The sequence below is a fragment of the Magnolia sinica genome, chromosome 2, assembly GCF_029962835.1.
Source record: "Magnolia sinica isolate HGM2019 chromosome 2, MsV1, whole genome shotgun sequence".
In the NCBI taxonomy this organism is placed as follows: Eukaryota; Viridiplantae; Streptophyta; class Magnoliopsida; order Magnoliales; family Magnoliaceae; genus Magnolia; species Magnolia sinica.
In genome coordinates, this window is record NC_080574.1 from 93,245,564 (window position 1) to 93,252,351 (window position 6,788).

General features: G+C 40.6%; 1 non-coding gene across 1 annotated transcript; it reads right to left on the reverse strand.

Annotated features, from left to right (window-relative positions):
* Nucleotides 1–5,146: 5,146 nt before the first annotated feature.
* On the reverse strand, nt 5,147–5,253 carry LOC131238272 (small nucleolar RNA R71). Its single transcript, XR_009167678.1, has one exon. It is a non-coding gene; the product is annotated as a small nucleolar RNA R71 (small nucleolar RNA).
* Nucleotides 5,254–6,788: the final 1,535 nt, after the last annotated feature.

Consider the following 6,788-nt stretch of genomic DNA (forward strand, 5'->3'; position numbering starts at 1 on the left):
AAGGCATGCATCAATGATAATAGGGGCCCAATGGTTTGGGGTAGCCCAATAAGGAAGGGATAGAAGTGGGCTTAACAACGGGCCCTAAGGAAGCTTACAATGTGGACATTTAACCATTATTTCTCTTATAATGTGGACATTTAACCATCATTGTTCCTAAGGTGTGACCCATTTGGAACCTATCTTATAATGGGGTACATGGTCTTTTTAGTAACTAGGAAAATGGATGGGCATCATAAACATCATCACATACATCATGGTAGAATTGTACATCACAATTGAGCCTCAACACATAGGCCTCATATGCACCGTAATAAGCCTTATCACAAGGGCCACAATGGGCCTCACACAAGGGCCTCATGTACATTACAATGGGCCACACATAAGGGACTCATATACATCACCATGGGCCTCGTACAAGGGCCTCACATACATTAAATTGGGCCTCATCACATGGGCCTCACATACATCATATTGGGCCTCATCACATAGGCCTCACATGCATCACATTACTCCTCACATATATCACATTAGGCCTCATCACATGGGCCTCACATACATCACATTGGGCCCCATCATATGGGCCTCACATACATCATATTAGGCCTCATGAAACAACCCATGATCTAGGAACAGTGGGAGGATGGTGTGTGTAACACATACATCATAGTGGCCCTTATGGGGTAGCCCATGATCCAGCAATGTGGATGGGCAACTTATTTGCACAACAGGGTGAGCCCTGTACATGTAGCAGGTGGGCCCTGCACATGTAGCAGGTGGCCCTACTGGATTGGACAGCATGGATGAAACACCTATAGCAAGGTGGGCTCATAGATGAATGACCTGTATATAACACATATTATGGTGGTCCCATGGATGAACGGTATGTATACAACACATATCATGGTGATCTCATGGATGGACGATGTGTATACAACAGATATCATGGTAAGCCCATGGATGGATGGTGTGTATACAACACATATCATGGCAGGCCCCACCATCCATGTCCAAGGACTGGATAGTGTGGATGAAGCACGTTCATTAAGGTGGTCTCACGTCCCCGCCTATCTGGACGGTATGGATAAAACACTTACATCGTGTGGGTTCCACATCCACGTGGTTGGACGGTGGGGATATAAAACACTTGCATCACATCAGGGCCCACTTTCTGGTCCCTTGTTGGATGGTGCTGGATACACACATGCAGGGTGAGCCCTGCAGATGGACAGCGTACATACATCAGGGTGGTTCCCACCGTCCAAACAGCTGGATAGTGGTGATGGAACACAATCAGCAAGGTGGGCTTCATGCTGGATGGTGATCCAGGTGGGCCGCTGGTCCTGCTAGGCTGGCCGAATGGATGGTGTGGAATACATATACATCAGGTGGGTCCACACGTGTGTGGCCCACCATTCAATCAAGCTAATATTTACATTTTCTCTTCATCTGGGCCTATCCAAATGGGCAGGCAGGTGGGCCTGTCGCTGGACAGGCAACAAGGTGGGCCCAACACGTAGACAGCATGGATTTACAATACATACATCATGGTGGGGTCCACCAAGGAGGCCACACGGCCTTAGGATCAAGCCAATATCTATGTTTTCCTTCATCCAGGCTGGCCCGAAATGGACAGCAAGGTGGGCTCCATTAATTGGACGACCAGCCCATCTAGAACTTACTGGACATCCAAAAAAAATCTAGACAGTCTGGATTTTTGATGAACACATCAAGTCGGTCATACACATCATTATCACCATAAAAAGAGAGAGAAAGAGAGAGGGAGGGAGAGATAAACCAATGATGGAGGGGCTCCGCCACTATGAACCCCTCAATACATGCATCATACATACATCTTACATTCATCAAGATGGGTCTCATGATAGGGTGGGCCCTCCAATCAATAAATCAATGTGGGGATGCCATCCCCACCACAAATCAAGGGTCTAGATGACCCATCAAAGTCATGGATTTAAATAAAACATCATGATGGGGTTCATGGAGAATGGCCCCATCATGGCTCATGCATGCAACAAGGGTGGGCTATCGTCCACACCCAAGGGATTAAGTAGTGTGTCCTACATGCTCTTATGTAAGAAAAGTAAAAGATCTAGAGATGTAAGAAAACATCAAACTAACCCTAGAGAAGCACTAACCTCAAATCTCTTCCTCCTTCCACCTTGAAGTTCTAAAGCTCCAAGAGGAAGGTTTTAATGGTTGAGATAGGATCTTAAGGGATGGATATGGGGGATCTAAAGGTAAAAGAGGGATGGAAATGGAGGGGCTACCATGGACGTCCAAGCTCTCCCTTACTAGGAAATGAGGAAGAAAGAGGGAGGGAGGGAGATAAGAGAGAGAGAGGTGAAATGATTGCTTTATATTCATGATTTGTAAGAGGTGTAACGTAATGATAGAGTTGTAAGAACATGGGGAAGAGAGGCCATCATTACCTAGCAAGCATGGGGTGATGACATCACCCACATGATAGCCTAGGGAATGGTGCTATCTGGAATGCCCTAACCCTGTAACATGCGGTCTGCGGCCGGAACAGAGCGCAGGTCACATCTCACAATCCAAGCGTCAGATTGGCGCATGAGACACAGCATTGGAATCACAGCGATGATGCGGTCGCAATGGTATAGGTCTCGGGTTGAGTTGGCTCGGGTTCATAAGATGCAACTCAAGGACACTCACAAATGCTATCTACAAGTCGCGGGTCACCGGAATATGAAGGGAAGTATCGCGAGATCATAAGGAACGGAATGGTCGCTGTTGAGGGCCAAATATTGCATACTATCGCCCATTTATATCTTGGTTTTATGAATATGATAATGCTTAATGTTCTATTTTCCTTATGTTTGTGTTGCAAGGTGAATTTAAGAGCTTGGATTGAAAAGGGTGATAAAAGTATGAATTTGATGCTTAAGAATCACCAAGGCAAGGGACAGATCTTAGAAGGCCAAGATTGAAGAATTCACGTGCTAAAGATCCAAGAAAACCTAGTAAGGAATGGAAAGAATCAAATATTTGAAGTGAAGAAAAGGAATCTTGAAATTGTCTTGAAAACAAACATATTCTTAAAAGTGTCCTGAAGAAGCATATTCTAAAACTCTGAATCATTCTGTGAAATTGCGCAGAGTGAAGTCTATTTTGGGACACTGTAAATTTGAGGCGACTTCTAGATTTTTCCAAGTCAATGCAAAAGGAGGTGCAGCAAAACTATAAATAAGAGTCCCTAGGACGTCCCTAAGCATCTTCTAGGGTTTGTGGAGTGGAGCAAAAGAGTGGACAAGCCATCGCCAAGAGTTTTTCTTCCTTTTCCTTAGTAGTTTTTATGTTTTTCTTAAGAGTTTTTACTTCAATCATGTCTATGGTTAGCTAAACCTCTGAGCTAGGGCTACGAGGTGAAGCTTGTAGCGTGATTGGGTGTTTTCTTTGTTTTGATTCATGTTTTATTAGACTCTCTTGGATTTTAGTTTGATTATGAAGGAATATTTTTAGTTTTTAATGGTTTGTTGTGACAAATTACAATGGATCTGTGATAGCTTGAGATATCTTCTTTTCTTAAATTAAGATTGTGAAATTAGGGAATCCTGTTGTTCACCATCATCCCTTGGGCATGGTAGGATGATGGAATCCTTCCTAACATTCACAATTCTCTTATGATTGGTTGTGTGATTGGTAGATCTTATTGTTTGCCTTGTTTCTTGGGCATGGTTAGGTGATGGAATCTCTTCCAAATCCTCACAACTCTCATCCATTGATGATTAGATCCATGAGAAGTTCAGAGATCTGACAAATCTCTTCCTTCTTAAATCATACAAGGTAGCATCCTGAGAACCTACAAGTGGATCCTTGGAAACCCTAGTTTCCCACCTTTAAATTTCTTAAGTATTTCATTGAATCTCTCACAATTACTCTCAAATATTCCAGATTTAGATTTTCATCTTCTTTTAATTCTAGTTCTAGTTGCTTTCAGGAGACACACAAGTTCAGTCCCTATAGATTCGACCTCAGTCTTACTGAGATTATTACTACATCATGACCTTACATTTGGGGTTGTGATCAAGTTTTTAGCGACGTTGCCAGGGACTAACGGTTGCATTTTTCTGGGAATAGCTAGTTTTCAAATTAGGTTAAGATTAGGGCTTTTCTAGTTTCTATTTTTAAGATTAGAGTTTTCTAAATTATTTTAGAAACTAACTTTTCTTTCTATTTCTAGGTTTAGAAACTTTCCTAATTTGTTTTTAGAAACTAATTTTTTTTAGAAACTTTCATAGATCTACTTTCTAATTCTAGGTTTAGGAACTTTCCTTTTCTATTTTTAGAAACTTTCCTTTTTAGAAACTAGTTTACTTTCCTAATTTGTTTTTAAAAACTTTCTAATTTTAGAATTTCTTTTTTATTTATTTAGAATCTGACTTGTTTTGTTTTGTTTTGCAAGATCTTAACTTAGGAACTTCTAATTTGGTAACTTCTTTCTAATTCCCTCTCTCTCTGTATTTCTAGATTTCTATTTCCTTTCTTTCTTTTAGGTTTAGGTTAGAATCTAAAATTGATGGCTGAGAGTGTTTCATGCCCAAGTAGGTTCGTCACAACACTCTACGTCTCTTGAGTGAAGGAGGATTGGTTGAGGGGTTATCTACCCATCACAGGATTAGACACCACTTGAGATCCTCAAAGTCAATTGAGGTTATGACTACCAATCAACTAGTCAATTAATCGGGAAGACAACCTCAACATAGGATTGAGGAAGTCCAAGATGAGAATGAGGTGCATCAAGAACCCCCACCTTGTACCTCACAAGATTATCTATAACCAACGGGGGTGAGCATGCCCTCATGCATGGTTTTTCCAGAAAATACAGGACATGGATATTAAGCTAGGGGTGATCCAACTCCTTCCAAAATTTCATGGATTTGAATATGAAAGTCCATACCTACACTTGAAAGAGTTTGACAAGATGATATCCACTTTATATTTTTCTAACGTGTATGACGACATGGTCAGACTAAAACTCTTTCCCTTTTCTTTGAAAGTGAAAACTAAGATGTGGTTGCATTCACTACGTCCATGATCTATTAGCATATGGAATAACATGATAAGGGAGTTCATAAAGAAATTTTTTCCACATTATAAAATGAACACCCTTAAAAAGTCAATCATGAACTTCGTCCAAAAGGAGGATGAAACATTCTTCCAATGTTGGGAGTGGTTCAAGGATCTTGTCAGTTCATGCCCACAACATAGTTTTGAAACATGGTGCATTACACACTTTTTCTATGATGGTCTGACATCTTCCATACGCCAATTGGTCAAGATAATGTGCAATGGGGAATTCATCAATAAACATGCTGATGATGTGTGGGACTACTTGGATAGACTTGCTGAAAATGCACAATCATGGGACACATACCCAAAATCAAGTACCACTTCTAGGCCTACTCAATCAAAGGAAAGGGGAGGATTATACCTTCTGAAAGAGGATGATGATATCAATGCTAAAGTGACTAATCTCATAAGGAAATTTGAGGCCATATAACTAAAGAAGGATAAGGTTAAGGAAACTATTTGCGGTATTTGTGATTGCAATGTTTACACAACTAAGAAGCATCCAACAATACTGCCTTTTGAGAGGTGTTGAATGAGGAATCTAATGTCGTGAACAATTACTAAAGACCTTTCAATGGACCTACCTCCAATACATACAATTCTAGTTAGAGAAATCATCCAAACATTAGTTGGAGGAATGGACAAACTGCTTCCCCTCTAGGTTTTTTCAATCAAATTCCAAATTAAGGGAAACCTCAAGAAGAACCAGTTAAAAAGTCCACACAAACTCAGGAGCTTACTCAAGCAATACGAGAACTTTCAAAATTTATGCAAAAGATGGATTCATGTGTTACGGTTATAGAAAGGGGGATGCTTCCTGCTCAAAATCTCCCCAATCCTAAACCTCAATATGAGATAAGTAATCCAAGCTCTTTAAATCATATGGAGAAAGCTAAATCAATCACCACTCTTAGGAGTGGGAAGACTATTGACAATACTATTCCGGTTAGGGCTGAGAAGCCTAAGGACTCATAAGAGAATAATGATGATAGACCTAGCACTGCTCCACAAGAATTGGAACCGAAACTTTAAGGCAAGCCGATTGCCTCATTCCCCCAACGGTTGATTGCACCAAAATCTCTCTCAAACTCTCATGACATTCTAGAGGTGTTGAAACAAGTGAAGGTCAATATCACTTTACTGGATGCGGTTAAACAAATACCTTCTATTTTAAATTTCTGAAAGACTTGTGTACAACCAAAAGACGATAAAATATTTAAAATAAAATCTTTTTAACTAAAAAAGTGAGTGTCATCCTAAAGCAAGATGTGCTACAAAAATACAAAGATTCGGGTAGCCCAACCGTCGCTTGTGTAATTAGGAACGACCAAATTGAGCATGCACTTCTTGACTTAGGAGCAAGTGTAAATCTGATTCCTTACTCGGTCTACAAATAGTCAGGTTTGGGTGAATTGAAACCCACCCTGATCACATTACAATTTGTTGATCACTCAGTTCGTGTACCGAGAGGGGTAATTGAGGACGTGTTAGTCTAAGTTAACAGATTCTACTACCCGATAGATTTTATCGTTCTGTATACACAACCCATCAGTAACATGAGCACTCAAATTACCGTGATTCTTGGTCGCCCATTCCTCACCACTTTAAACGCAATCATTAATTGCAGGAATCGAGTCATGAGTATATCTTTCGGGAATATGACATTAGAGTTGAAT